Source organism: Gymnoscopelus braueri, assembly GCF_963280865.1.
Source record: "Gymnoscopelus braueri genome assembly, chromosome: 16".
Lineage (NCBI taxonomy): Eukaryota > Metazoa > Chordata > Actinopteri > Myctophiformes > Myctophidae > Gymnoscopelus > Gymnoscopelus braueri.
In genome coordinates this window covers 51,057,361-51,072,322 of record NC_137616.1, presented here as the reverse complement: position 1 = coordinate 51,072,322, position 14,962 = coordinate 51,057,361, and positions in this window count along the sequence as shown.

The following is a 14,962-nucleotide window of genomic DNA, read 5'->3' as shown; positions in this document are numbered from 1 at the left end:
CAGTAGTTTGGGACATAATCAAAGCCCAGAGGTAGAACAGCTAATGGTGGAGTTCCAAGACTGTGCTGAGCCCTTCCGAGATCTAGACACTGAGTATAAACAGATGCAGTATTTTGTGAAATTAGGAGGCTTCATTGAACCAGTTGAGGAAACTTTCCGTCATGACGAGGTTTCCTACGTCCAGAGAAGGGACTCTGCCACCGGCACTGTGAAACAAGTGGCGGTTCTTGACACGTTTCAACGTGTTCCACTTACACACCTTCTAGGACAGGTCCTTGAAATGCCTGGCATCTTACAGGCAATGCTGGATTGGCAGCAAAGAGATGGTGGAGTCCTTCAGGATGTCTTTGATGGGGAGTTTTGCAAAACACACCCACTCTTCCTGAAAGAGACTTCCATTCCACTTATTATGTACAATGATGACTGTGAAACAGTCAACCCTCTAGGATCAAAGACTGGAACACATAAGCTAGGCTTCATTTACGTTCTGATCAAGAGCTTGCCACCAGATCTGCTCTCAAGTTTACGGTCGCACTTCCTGTGTGCAGTATACAAATCAGATGATGCAAAAACATATGATCTTGATGATGTCCTGCGCCCCATTGTTGCAGAGCTGCAGTTTCTAGAGAAAGAAGGCATCCCCGTTGACACCCCTACTTTTCAAGGCGTTGTTAAGTTCTCACTTGTCCAAGTAGTGGGGGACAACTTGGGCTTAAATGCCATCCTCGGTTATACCGAAAGTTTCTCTGCTAACCATATGTGCCGGTGGTGCAGAGTGCATAAACGTGTCTCGGAGCAGCAGACATTGGAAGATCCAGCACAACTGCGTAATATACACACCCATCAGGCAGATCTGGAACTCGCAAGCCCTTCAAACACGGGGTTGAAGAGAGACAGCAAGCTCAACAATCTCTCTTTTTATCATGTAACTGACAATGTGGCACCAGACATTATGCATGACATTTTAGAAGGAGTAGGGCCCCTTGAGGTCAAGCTCATCTTGAATACTCTGATTGAGCAAAAACTTGTCACACTTGACCAAATCAACTTCAGAATCACAAGCTTTGATTACGGCTTTTGTGACAAGGCTAACAAGCCCTCTGTGATTAGCAAAAATGATCTTAACAGACCGGAAGGGGCCATGCGGCAGTCAGCAGCTCAAACGTGGTGCCTTATTAGGCTACTGCCCACCATGATTGGTGACCTGATCCCCGAGGGAAACGAGGAGTGGGAACTCCTCCTACTCTTGCTACTGTGCATGGAGTTCATCTTCTCTCCCTCTATTACCATCGCTGCAACACTGTTTTTGACCAAGATCATTGAGGAGCATCACTCCCTCTTCCTTGAACTTTTTCCTCAATTACATTTGCGTCCAAAGCACCACTTCATGGTTCACTACCCACGAGCAATCAGAAAACTGGGACCCTTGATTCAATTTTGGGCAATGCGGTTTGAAGCAAAACACAACTTCTTCAAACGTGTCAGTCACATCACATGCAATTTCCGCAATATTTGCAAGACAATGGCGTATCGGCATCAGATGCACCTATGTTATAATTTTCTATCTGGCACCGTGTTGAGTCACACTACGGAGGTCGGCCCAGGGCCCACCATCTTTCTGTCCTCCATAGATGGATTTAAAGAAATCCAAAAGGATCTAAGAGATTTTCCTGTTTTCAGTGAGGTTTTGGAGCCAGCCTGGGTGACCTTCAAGGGCACTAAATACAGACCAGGCATGACGGTATTCCTCTCCTACGACCCAGATGGTGAACCCCAGTTTGGGCTTATAAAATCCATCATACTTCTGGGTCAAATGACAAACACACCAACAACTAAGTTTGTTATACAGAAGTGGGAAACAAAAGGTTTTGAAAGGCACTTTCATGCATATAGTGTGACCCAGACTCAGACTTTGGCAGCTGTTGATCCAAGTAAACTACTTGATCATCATTCATTACATGCTGTGAAATCACACAGAGAACATGATGACTGTTTATACATCTCCCTTCGCTATAGAGTATTTTAGAATAAATCAGCTGACAGGGTGGGGGGGGGGGGGCATTAGAGTTTTAGATTAGTACAAGCTGGAGTTGATGGAGGGTGAAAAAGATTAAGTAGAGCTAGGGTAGGGGGGTAAAGAGTTTCAGTGGAGACTAGGTGTGGGGGGCTGCTTTAAAGTTTACACAGCTCTCTATCCACAAGTTTGTTAGGGGTTGTGGGCATCACTTCCTGTCGATTTCATTGGATCTCATTGGAATGGATTTGATTGGAGAAAATTTACAGGAAGTGATGCCCACAACACCCTAGGAAACTTGTGGATTGAAGCTTGTTCAACTCTTAAACTCAGTTTAACAGTTGAACAGGCTTCAATAGAGCTGTGGGGTTTAAAGCTTCAGAGTGCTGTAAAGAATTGCCTTGCACAGGTTGGGCACACTGTGTGCCCACCAGCCACACTCCCAACACCAGATTTGCCAGCTGCCACAGTTGCAAACCCAAACCCAGAGATGGCTGCTCTTCCAAACCCAGAGATGCCTGCTGCAACAATGATGCCTGTTCTGCAGATAGTTCCAGTATTTGTAAGTCATTGTCTTCCAACATTTCTTAAAAGCTACACGTGGGAACATTCTTTAGCTAAATATTGTACTTGTTTTGTTATTGATGAATAGGTTGGTCTTAGCAAGTCTCCAAAAATCATCTTTATGACATGACACTGCATGAGACACATTGTTTTCATTCTGATTAGAGGGATCACCAAGGTGACACCCTATCTCATGTAGCTTTAAATTATTATTGCAATTTTGACAGCGAGGAAAACAGTAGCCGATCTGAGCCCAGCCAACGCCTTGCTAGTGGGGTGTAGTCACACCACATCCAGGGCTTAAAGTTATCAGGGTTCTGAATTCCGGTGCGGGAATATTCTGGGCCAGGCTATTCAGTTGATTCAGGGCACTTTTCCTATCATGTGCACAGTAAGGGAGGCACCCATAGAGGCCTAGATTTTAAGATTAGGGACCCCAAAGCCCTGGTCACTAGATTATTTAATTGATACTTGATGCTATACTCCTAGGCTGCACCAACGCTCCTGATTTTGTGTATAGAGGGGCGGGTGTATAGAGTGCAGAGAGACTGCGCCTGATCCCATTGGTTCACCGATCTGTCCGTCAACCCCTGCCCCGTTAACACAACATTACGAGCGATGCCCACTGCACTCTGAGTATAGTAGCCTCGATCTCCAGGCTTTTATTGTTTAGTTTTGCTAAAAAATAAAAGTCTGGACCAGCACGTCGGTGTACCCGGTATGAGGAATGAACACTTCCTCATACCGGGTACACCGACGCGCTGGTCCAGACTTTTATTTTTTAGCAAAACTAAACAATAAAAGCCTGGAGATCGAGGCTACTATACTCCTGTCCCTGCCGTCAGCCTCTAAAAGGTTTCTTGCATAGTATTTTTTCCCCACTAAGCCCTGCACCACCTCTCTCGGTTGTGATGTGCCCCAACACTAATTACAAACATGTTGTTATTGCCTCATCTCTCGGTTGTGATATGCCCCATAGATTCGCAAGGCTTGCCTGGCTCAGACCCGCTTCCATTCTGAAAAAATGCTTTTGCTCTCGCGTGAATCACAGGTTTGCTGCAGCACAGCTTATCAATCACATCATCCAATAGTGTTTGGCAGGAAACCTTTGTGTGAGCTTCCTCCAAGAAGTGCTGGAGCTGGACAACAGCAATGCATGTAGTTTATTTGCCTTTTTGTCTGTATTCTTTCAGGATATCCGCGCTGTTCTTTCTGCCGTGCCTGAGGGCAGGTCTATAGTGGAGAGCCTGGACACAGACCAACTCATCACAAGAAAGGAAAGAATGGCCATGGTGCGGATTTTGGTGTCTCACCTAATTGAAAAATGTGGAGAAACGTGAGTAAAAATGTACAGAAGGATTTATTTTTTAGATTACTGTCCGCCCTGACTTTAAAAGGTCATGAGTTCGATCCCCAACCAAGTCATACCAAATGCTGTTCAAATTGGTAACCGATGCCTCCCTGCTTGGCTTTCAGTATCACGGGTAAGTCCCTGTGACATACCGGCGTTATACCTATGTCCTAAGATTGTACTTGTACATCAAGCTGTCTGACGCAACGTACACAGGAGATGGGCTCCTGGCCTAAGACCACAATATTCTCAAATACTGTTACTTGTCTTGTTGACATTTAGAGTGTTTTTACAGTATGACGACTGTTTTATTGTCTAATGATCTGTACGTGTTGGCCATTTTCAGACCTACCGCGGGGATGAAAATTGCTCTGGCTTCCGCTTTGGTTAACGCATTCCCCTGCTTAAACGATGACAGTGGCAGTGGTTTTGTGAGTACTTTTGTGAAACTTAATACTATCTAAAAAAAAGATTTATCTTTTGTGAAAATGGAATGTAAATGCACAGGGTCAAGTAGACATTTTAGGCTCATGAGCTTATATGGGGATTATTTTAATATCTTGTCAGGATTCATGGTATGCCAAGGGGCGATCCCACCACCCAGCAATCGGGTTCCTAGAAGAAAGACTCCGTAATATCAGGAAGCTGTTGAGGAGGAGCTCGCGCGGGCCCAGGCCACAGAGGGAACAAGAGACTGTGCCCAGCAGGATAGTAGTCATACCAGGTAATGCAATGTCTGTCCCAGATTTGTCTCTGGTTTAGATTGCTATTTGTAATCTGACAGACAGCTCTGCAACAAAGTATTCCCTATGGCGTCACATTTGTTACGCAGCTTGTAATGCTGCATCTTAAATCTCAGTGCAGAATTCTGCTCTGGCTTTAGAGCTGTTGTTCCGTTAATTGTGTTTTTCTGTGAAACTGCCTCAATTGCTGCATCAATGTTGTCTCAGAGGATTTTGCTACTTTTATATACCAGGAAGTTGGCACACGTATGCATCACTTCAAACTTGTGGAACCCTGTCATATCAGTGACATAAGAAAATAGTGTATAGCACATTGAGAGATCACCGGGGTCGCATGGCCTGATGTAATATTTATATTTGACAACAGTGTGATCTTTTGTATTTTACAGCAGCCACCGTATCCGAGGAGCGAGCTGTGCAGTTTGCAGAATGGCTGAAGAATAACTCGCAGCCCCTCGCCCAGGTGGAGGCATATATGCGCGACAGCTGCCAGTACAGGGCAGGATGGATACGGGCCGACAACTCCAAGTCCATTCCCGAAGTTCTGGCCATGTTCCCTCGTCTTACTACTCCAGGCATGGTATGTCAAAACTCAAATATATGTATAGTATCCTGGTGCCTGTTTGGTAAATAGAAGCCAGGTTCTCCTCCAGGAGGAGACGCTTTTAGCCATTTTGTGAGAATGGAAACGGCCTCATTGCTTAAAGGGCAAGACCACTTTGGTAGAGGTTTGGGTTGTGTAGTTACCTTGCCATGATGTAACTCCACAGGTGGGCAAGAAATAAAAAATAATTGCTCCATTGATTAGAAATTGATAATTCAAAATATGCTCCTCATTGTACGGTAAAACAGCTCTCAAAGTCACTCTTTTAGCACATAAACGAACGCAAACAAAGTTAATTCAGACAATATAGAGCATCACCAAACCCAGTACTGTTTTTTTTTAAATAAAAATGTCAACTTCCTGTTGATTTTGCCATTTTTAATAAGTAGAAAATCTGGACTGGATCCGCGGATCCAGATCCAGATCTTTAAATGGTAAAATCAACAGGAAGTTTGACATTTTTATTAAAAAAACAAACAGTACTGGGTTTGGTGATGCTCTATATTGTCTGAATTAACTTTGTTTGCGTTCGTTTATGTGCTAAAAGAGTGACTTTGAGAGCTGTTTTACCGTACAATGAGGAGCATATTTTGAATTATCAATTTCTAATCAATGGAGCAATTTTGTATTTCTTGCCCACCTGTGGAGTTACATCATGGCAAGGTAACTACACAACCCAAACCTCTACCAAGTGGTCGTTTTGGGCAGAAATTCTCCTTTAATCCAATAGTATACACAGGACATGCTGTATAAAGCCCACTTCTTTTCAGAAGTAGTAGAGTTGGTGCATATAATTCTTGTGCACATACAGTAGCTTGTGCACATTATCTTATTCATTGTCACTACTTGTGAGTTTGGATTCCTACAGGCTAGCCTTCCTTTTATTAACCTTGCTTATTTTATTGGAGCTCAGCCATCATAGGTCTTGTCAACTTGCCCAAATTATGTCAATATCTTTATTTGTCCTGTATTTAAAACTTCATCACTTTATGGTCATTAACATGTACTTTTTAATTATGCACTAGTAATATTTTTATTATGCAGTAGGAATATGTGAGTGTATTGTCTAAATGACCTTGTTTCTCAATTCGTCCATCTTTTAGATTGCACAAGACTTTTCGATCCTCTTCGCAGAGGCTGCACCTAAACTCTTCGAAACGTGGGTTCCTCTTTACGCTGACAAGATCATTCGTCTGGCGAAACGCGAAGGGAAACTCTCAGTGCCAGAGGAACAGATCAATCTGGGTAAAATAGTTATTTTATAACAAACTTAGCAAATGTAAAGAATACCTTACTAATAATGAGTTTGGTTTTATATCATGCTTTTCTGGGTACTCAAATGCACTTTACATAAGAACTTAACTAACAAAACAAACACTCAAACAAGAAAGTCAAGTAAGCAAACTGCAAAAGGAAAACACATTAGAAGAGGAGAGAGGGTGATGGCAGAGGAGGATTGTCAGATGTAGGTTATCTTGATGCGATTTGAGTTGACTTTTGCAGGAGGGGAGTCAAGAGTTATGGACGGCAATGGCTGGGGATGGCTTTGTGCCCCAGGGTGTGGTACTTGCTTGGTGATAGGGGTGAGTGGGTTGGCGTCTGCAGAGGCGGCGAATGAGGGAGTGGCGGTGGAGATCAGTCATGTATAAGGGGGCAAGGTTGTTCAGGGCTTTGTAGGTGATGAGGGTGATTTTGAAGTTGATGCGTTGCTGTTTGGGTAACCAGTTAAGTTGACAGAGCATTGGAGTGATGTGTTCTCTGGAGTGGGAGTGAGTGAGCAACTGGGCGGCTGAGTTCTGACACGGGGCAACATCAACAGAGGGGGACATATTAGTATATTGTATTATACGGCTATTCGAGTCTATATTGACACCCATAATTGTCCTCCTACAGATGCCAGGGGAGAAGTGGCCCTGATGCTGCTGCCTGTCATGCTCCCTCCGCCTGTTTATAAACAGGGCAGAAAAGTGGTCCGTGCCAGTGTGGAAGAATCAAAGAGATTCTTCATTGATGTTAAGCCTGTAAGTAATTTACCTTTGAACAGAAATTAAAATATAAATTCATAGTGAAATGAACAGAAATTAAAATATAAATTCATAGTGAAATGACTGCAATTGTTCTTTTACACTGTAGGAAAGCCTGATTCTGCTTTACAACGAGGTGCAACTTGTAAAGATTGTATTCGTGGAATGAGTGACACAGCTTAACATTTGTCAGAATACTCATTTATAAACCACAGACCACACGCACCACATGACTGGCCACGCACCCAGAATAAATTGTTTTAAGACCACGCCATTGAATTTAGGGCTGTCAGCCTTATAGAGCTCTATTAAATCAGCTGATGGGGGTGGGAGGGGGTTGAAAGAGCTTCAGTAGAGAGCTGATGACAATTGCTCTGCACCGGTAGAAATACTTATCGTTTTTCTTTTCTTTCTCATCATAGGTCGGAACTAACATGGTGGAGTATTTGGAGCAAGCCAAATCGACCAGGTCGTGCCCGTTCGTGCTACTCCTTGCGGATGGGATGCTGTGCTCTCAAGCCTTTGTTGTGATCTCAGGCAAGGCGATTGAGACTGAGACGGCTCTCGCAGCTGTGGATACCTGCTTCAAGAGTTTTTATGTCTTTGACATACAATATACATGTCAGTGTTTGCCTACTTGGCAATTCTTCCAGGATGTGGTTTATGAACTCGAGGGAACTGTTCCCCCAGCAGTGAAGTTCCTGAAAACTCAAATACTTGCTTGCAAGTAGACTGACCTGGATCCCCCCCACCATCTCTTCCTTTCTCTCTCCTCCCTTTTGTTCTCTTGGTAACTTTAGAAAGGGTCCACTAATTGTTAACTTATCAGCCAGATGTTGTCCACTGCCAGTGAATTCCTGTGGTGATTTGGTGGCAGAAAAATGTGAAATCTGTCTGCGCAGTCTTAATTCAAGTCAGTGTTGATTATTAGTTGGTTGATACATTGCTACAACTATAGTTGCCATATTATTTCTAGGGCTGTCATGATTACAGTCACATATTGTGAAGAATGGCTCCGTTCACTTAGAGCACTGTGCATTCTGTCTTCTCCTTTCAGAGACGAGACTTTTTTCATTTATAAGTGTTTACAAACTCCAATGGCCATTCTTGAATACATGTCAGTGAAAGCTAATGTTTTGGAGCTGTTACAAAGAAGAAATGTGGAATTTTATGGAAGAAATGTGGAATTTTATGGGAATTTTATGTGTCATAACATTTTATTTCAGTGAAATGGAAAGTTCACCCTTTTTTTAAAAGGGTAAAAATGTTGTGGAATTCTATATTTTGATATGTTAAATTCTGTGACTTGAATTTTAATAAATCATTATTGTTACATTGCTGTGAGAATATATTTGATCAAGAAAACAACGAAGGATCAGAGGTGAGCAAATGCCAACAAGATGTATCACACAATTGTGATTCAGGGGTATTGTGATAATTTTTTGAAATGTCAATTATAAAAGGGAACAAACCATTATAATTAGTTATAATAATTGTAATAAATAATACATTAACAACCTGACTTGCTGGGTTTAAAGAACCTTTAATTGGGTTATGTGAACCAACCCAACAACCCAACTTGCTGGGTTTACAGAACCCTTAATTGGGTTATATAAACAACCTATTGTTGGGTTAAGTGAACCAACTTGATGGGTTTAAAGAACCCTTAATTGGGTTATATAAACAACCCAATTGGGTTATATAAACAACCTATTGTTGGGTTAAGTGAACCAACTTGATGGGTTTAAAGAACCCTTAATTGGGTTATATAAACAACCTATTGTTGGGTTAAGTGAACCAACTTGATGGGTTTAAAGAACCCTTAATTGGGTTATATAAACAACCCAATTGGGTTATATAAACAACCTATTGTTGGGTTAAGTGAACCAACTTGATGGGTTTAAAGAACCCTTAATTGGGTTATATTAACAACCTATTGTTGGGTTAAGTGAACCAACTTGATGGGTTTAAAGAACCCTTAATTGGGTTATATAAACAGCCCAATTGGGTTATATAAACAACCTATTGTTGGGTTAAGTGAACCAACTTGATGGGTTTAAAGAACCCTTAATTGGGTTATATTAACAACCTATTGTTGGGTTAAGTGAACCAACTTGATGGGTTTAAAGAACCCTTAATTGGGTTATATAAACAACCCAATTGGGTTATATAAACAACCTATTGTTGGGTTAAGTGAACCAACTTGATGGGTTTAAAGAACCCTTAATTGGGTTATATAAACAACCTATTGTTGGGTTAAGTGAACCAACTTGATGGGTTTAAAGAACCCTTAATTGGGTTATATAAACAACCCAATTGGGTTATATAAACAACCTATTGTTGGGTTAAGTGAACCAACCCAATTTGTTGGGTTAAGTTAACCCAGCGTTTGTTCTGTCCAATATTAAACCAGCGTTGGGTTGGGAAACAACCCAGATTGGGTTGTTTTTAACCCTGCAGTTTTAAGAGTGTATAGGTTGAAGTTATAGTTGTCTGGTTGACTGAATTAACCAGGTGGGATTTGTGGCGCCATCTTCAGGGTTGTTGTCAGTATTGTATTATCTGGGGTTTGTCTGTCCAGTAGACCTACATGTGTAACTCAGGTATTGTTATTTAGACGTTATATTGGTTTTTGGTTAAACTGTAAATGGTAAATGGTGCATTCATTATAACACCTTTATCCAAGGCACTTTAGAATGTACATTACATTCACACATTCACACAGAGACAGCAGAGGAAACCATGCAAGGCACCAACCTGCTCATCGGGAGCAATTAGGGGTTCAGTGTAGGGTTGCAGTCCCGTATTAGCCGGGATGCCCCTTATTTTGAATAAAGAGGCGCATCCCGTACGGGACTTCACTTAACTTCACGGTTAAGGGAAGATGCATATAAAGTATATATACTTTTTCTGTGCGTCTGCCTGCCTGTGTGTTTGTGTGCTGTATGCGAAGGCCGCTAGGACCCTGGGGGTGCTGCTCAGTTCACAGGGCAGGCTCAGTGTGTGCGCTCGCGTGTGTGTATGTGTGTGCATGTGTGAGATGTCCTCATTGTGTTTGTGGAAAACACACCAGTGCGCCGCTGGTGGCCGTGAGCGGAGAGGAGATGGAGAGGAAAATACCCCGGCCCTCCTAAACAGAAAATACTTTGTTCTTAAAACAAACAGTGGGAAGAAAAACTGTGTTAAGCCTGTGAGTGGAGATGTGTCAGAGCCTTCTGCACCTTGTGTAGCACGGACACAAGATCTGACTCTAGCATTGTAGAACTCCCTCTAACACTATGGACCACAGCTACTGTATGTCAGAGAGAGGTTTATAACATGTTAGAACTCCCTCTAACACTATGGACCACAGCTACTGTATGTCAGAGAGAGGTTTATAACATGTTAGAACTCCCTCTAACGCTCTGGACCAGAGCTACTGTATGTCAGAGAGAGGTTTATAACATGTTAGAACTCACTCTAACACTATGGACCAGAGCTACTGTATGTCAGAGAGAGGTTTATAACATGTTAGAACTCACTCTAACACTATGGACCAGAGCTACTGTATGTCAGAGAGAGGTTTATAACATGTTAGAACTCACTCTAACACTATGGACCACAGCTACTGTATGTCAGAGAGAGGTTTATAACATGTTAGAACTCTCTCTAACACTATGGACCAGAGCTACTGTATGTCAGAGAGAGGTTTATAACATGTTAGAACTCCCTCTAACACTATGGACCACAGCTACTGTATGTCAGAGAGAGGTTTATAACATGTTAGAACTCCCTCTAACACTATGGACCACAGCTACTGTATGTCAGAGAGAGGTTTATAACATGTTAGAACTCCCTCTAACGCTCTGGACCAGAGCTACTGTATGTCAGAGAGAGGTTTATAACATGTTAGAACTCACTCTAACACTATGGACCAGAGCTACTGTATGTCAGAGAGAGGTTTATAACATGTTAGAACTCACTCTAACACTATGGACCAGAGCTACTGTATGTCAGAGAGAGGTTTATAACATGTTAGAACTCACTCTAACACTATGGACCACAGCTACTGTATGTCAGAGAGAGGTTTATAACATGTTAGAACTCTCTCTAACACTATGGACCAGAGCTACTGTATGTCAGAGAGAGGTTTATAACATGTTAGAACTCCCTCTAACACTATGGACCAGAGCTACTGTATGTCAGAGAGAGGTTTATAACATGTTAGAACTCTCTCTAACGCTCTGGACCACAGCTACTGTATGTCAGAGAGAGGTTTATAACATGTTAGAACTCTCTCTAACGCTCTGGACCACAGCTACTGTATGTCAGAGAGAGGTTTATAACATGTTAGAACTCCCTCTAACACTATGGACCACAGCTACTGTATGTCAGAGAGAGGTTTATAACATGTTAGAACTCCCTCTAACACTATGGACCAGAGCTACTGTATGTCAGAGGGAGTTTTCATAACATGTTAGAAACAAAATAAAGGTGCATCTAACATTGCTCTATGGAAAATAAGTTGCTGCATGTCTGTCTCCTCTTCTCCTCCTCATGTGTGCGTGCGCGTGCGTGTGTGTGAGTGAGTGAGTGAGTGAGTGAGTGAGTGAGTGAGTGAGTGAGTGAGTGAGTGAGTGAGTGAGTGAGTGGGTGAGTGAGTGAGTGAGTGAGTGAGTGAGTGAGTGAGTGAGTGAGTGAGTGAGTGAGTGAGTGAGTGAGTGAGTGTGTGTGTGTGTGTGTGTGTGTGTGTGTGTGTGTGTGTGTGTGTGTGTGTGTGTGTGTGTGTGTGTGTGTGTGTGTGTGTGTGTGTGTGTGAGAGAGAGAGAGAGAGTCGAGAGACAGCTGATTGATGTACACTGTCATTGTGTTGGAAATAAAATACGCTATAGCTTTTGACTATTAATTGTCAGTTTGTCACACTAATAACTGCGATTATCAATGTAATTGTGTTTTTGGCATTGAACATTGGAACATATGAATAAGAACAAATACATGTGTGTGTAATCGTACTCCCGTATTGCCGGGAGGAAACCCTAGTTCAGTGTCTAGCACATACTTCCCATGCGGCCGCACTACCTCCAGAGCCACAGCCAGCCCTGTATGTGCCAATTGGTGTGGTTGAGGTTGTGTGGGTTTTACAGGTATTTTTATACCTGGTTATACTGTATGTATGGTTATACTGTATGTATGGTTATACTGTATGTATGGTTATACTGTATGTGTGGTTATACTGTATGTATGGTTATACTGTATGTATGGTTATACTGTATGTATGGTTATACTGTATGTATGGTTATACTGTATGTATGGTTATACTGTATGTATGGTTATACTGTATGTGTGGTTATACTGTATGTATGGTTATACTGTATGTGCCATCAGTGTGGGTTATACCGGTATTGTGGGGGTATTTTGTCACCTTCAGTGAAGGACCCGGCACACAACCAATATAAATCACCCTTAAGGAATTCTAAAACACACAGATGTCTGACTCTGTTCAGCCGACAGAAGATCATCTTATGGTCTGACAGACTGTTATAAATGAGTTATTTAGCAAAATTTTGCATTTTAACCCCAAGCTTAAAGCCTGAGTTATATTCAACTACACACCTGTGTCACACACCAACAATAGCCGATCTACAAGCTCACAAGACACATTGTGTTGGTTCTCACACTTTGTTATGTCAAGGACCCCAACAACGTGTGTGTGTGTGTGTGTGTGTGTGTGTGTGTGTGTGTGTGTGTGTGTGTGTGTGTGTGTGTGTGTGTGTGTGTGTGTGTGTGTGTGTAAAGGTGTCTGCTCTACCATGAGTGAGTCTGTGGAGAGAGAGGAGGGGGGCGTGGCCTATAAAACCGACCCGTCTGAACAACAAGAGAGGTAAGATAAACATCCATAGTGAACAGTAACTATTTACTTGAGTACTGTACTTAAGATACAGTACACATCTATAGAGGACAGTAATAAAGTACATTTACTTGAGGTCTGACCTTAAGATACACATCTATAGTGGACAGTAACAAAGTACATTTACTTGAGTACTGCACTTTTCCCCCTATAATGTACTTGAGTATTTGTATTTTTGCATATTCATGTCTTTCACTCCACTTCATTTCTAAGGCACATATTGTACGTATTACTCCACCAGGAAGGGGTAAATACATTATGGATTAACCACTTAAGCCCAATTTCAAATACCGGTATAGTGAAAATAATTATTTCTTATATCTTAAATAGATAGGGATCTGTTTGTTTCAGTTCATTCAACCTCCTCTTGTGTGTCGGCTAGTGAGACGCTCCTATAGCGAGACATTATACTTCATCGCGCAACGGTATCGCGCGCTGAGAATAGCTGACATACAAGCTCACAACCGCGTTGCGGATGCGACCGCTGTGAACTTGGAGGTCTGCTATTCTTGCCGTGTTCTCTGTGCGTGACACCTTCGTGGGACGGAGCATAAATTAGGCCTGACAGGCTGCAGCTGTGCGAGCCAAGCAGGTTCTGGTGCCGTGATCATAGAGCGCTCCCTCCGTTCTTATGAGAGCCACTAGAGGCAGGGTTTGGGGGACAACTGCTTTAAATTGCCATTATTGTTTACACACAACAGAAACCAAGGATTATATATTTCAAGAGCGAGAGATCACAGTAAAAATCCTAAGCATTCTTCCTCCACACTGGGAGAATAACAGCATCTGAAAGTTTAATGGGATGCATTTTTACACGTGAGGCTGTGACCACTTTTACATTGCATCCTATGAGCGGTGGGGTTCTTTTGGTGCCGGCCTGCATACTGGTTCTTATCAGTGTGACGTCGTCCGATAAGGGGTCTATGCCTGGTAAACATGACCGGGATGGTTTACCAGACTAAGTGGTTAATAGCCTGATGGGATGGTTAACCATAACCAAGTGGTTAACGAGTTGCATTGTGAATCTTTGTTGTGTACTGGGTTTACCACACCCATTATCATTTGTATTAGCTCTGCAACTGTGTTGCTTACTAGCCTACCATGTTTTAAACCTGAACAAACAAACTAAATCCTATGGTTTAATGCCCCTTGAATTACCTGACAATTGAATTCAGTATTGTGGTGTGGTTCGATGAACGTATTCAAATTAAATCAAATTTGATTGATTTGATTGTACTTCAGTACATTTACGTGCAGTACATTTTAAAGAGAATAGCAATAAATAATTCAACCCCCACCGGGAGGACGTAGAGCCTTCGTCCTACTCCTCCCGCCCAACACTCCCTGCTGACAGGCTCCGCCCCCAGCCCATAGGAGTGCGCGCAATGACCTCCCCCGAACACAAGCCTGTTGTGTTCGCATAGACGCTCGACAAAGCCGGATGCACCACGCTGGATTCGAACCCACGGCCTCTGTGGTGGTGGGCAGTGACTTTACCACTGCACCACCCGAGGGCCGAGGTCACATGTCATTTAAAAGCAGAGGTTACAGATCCCTGCAGAGCCCCGCCCCCAACCCTTATGATTATGAACAACAAACATTGTGTAAACTCTGGATATTTGTAACGCGCGTTGATCCACTTTGTATAAGAACAAAAAACTAAATTGAGCATAGTGATAGTTCAGGCATGGCAGGCAGGAGGTGTACAACCCCCCCCCCCCCCCCCCATTCTCATTCACAAACAAGTTAATACATTCATACACCCACACATCAGT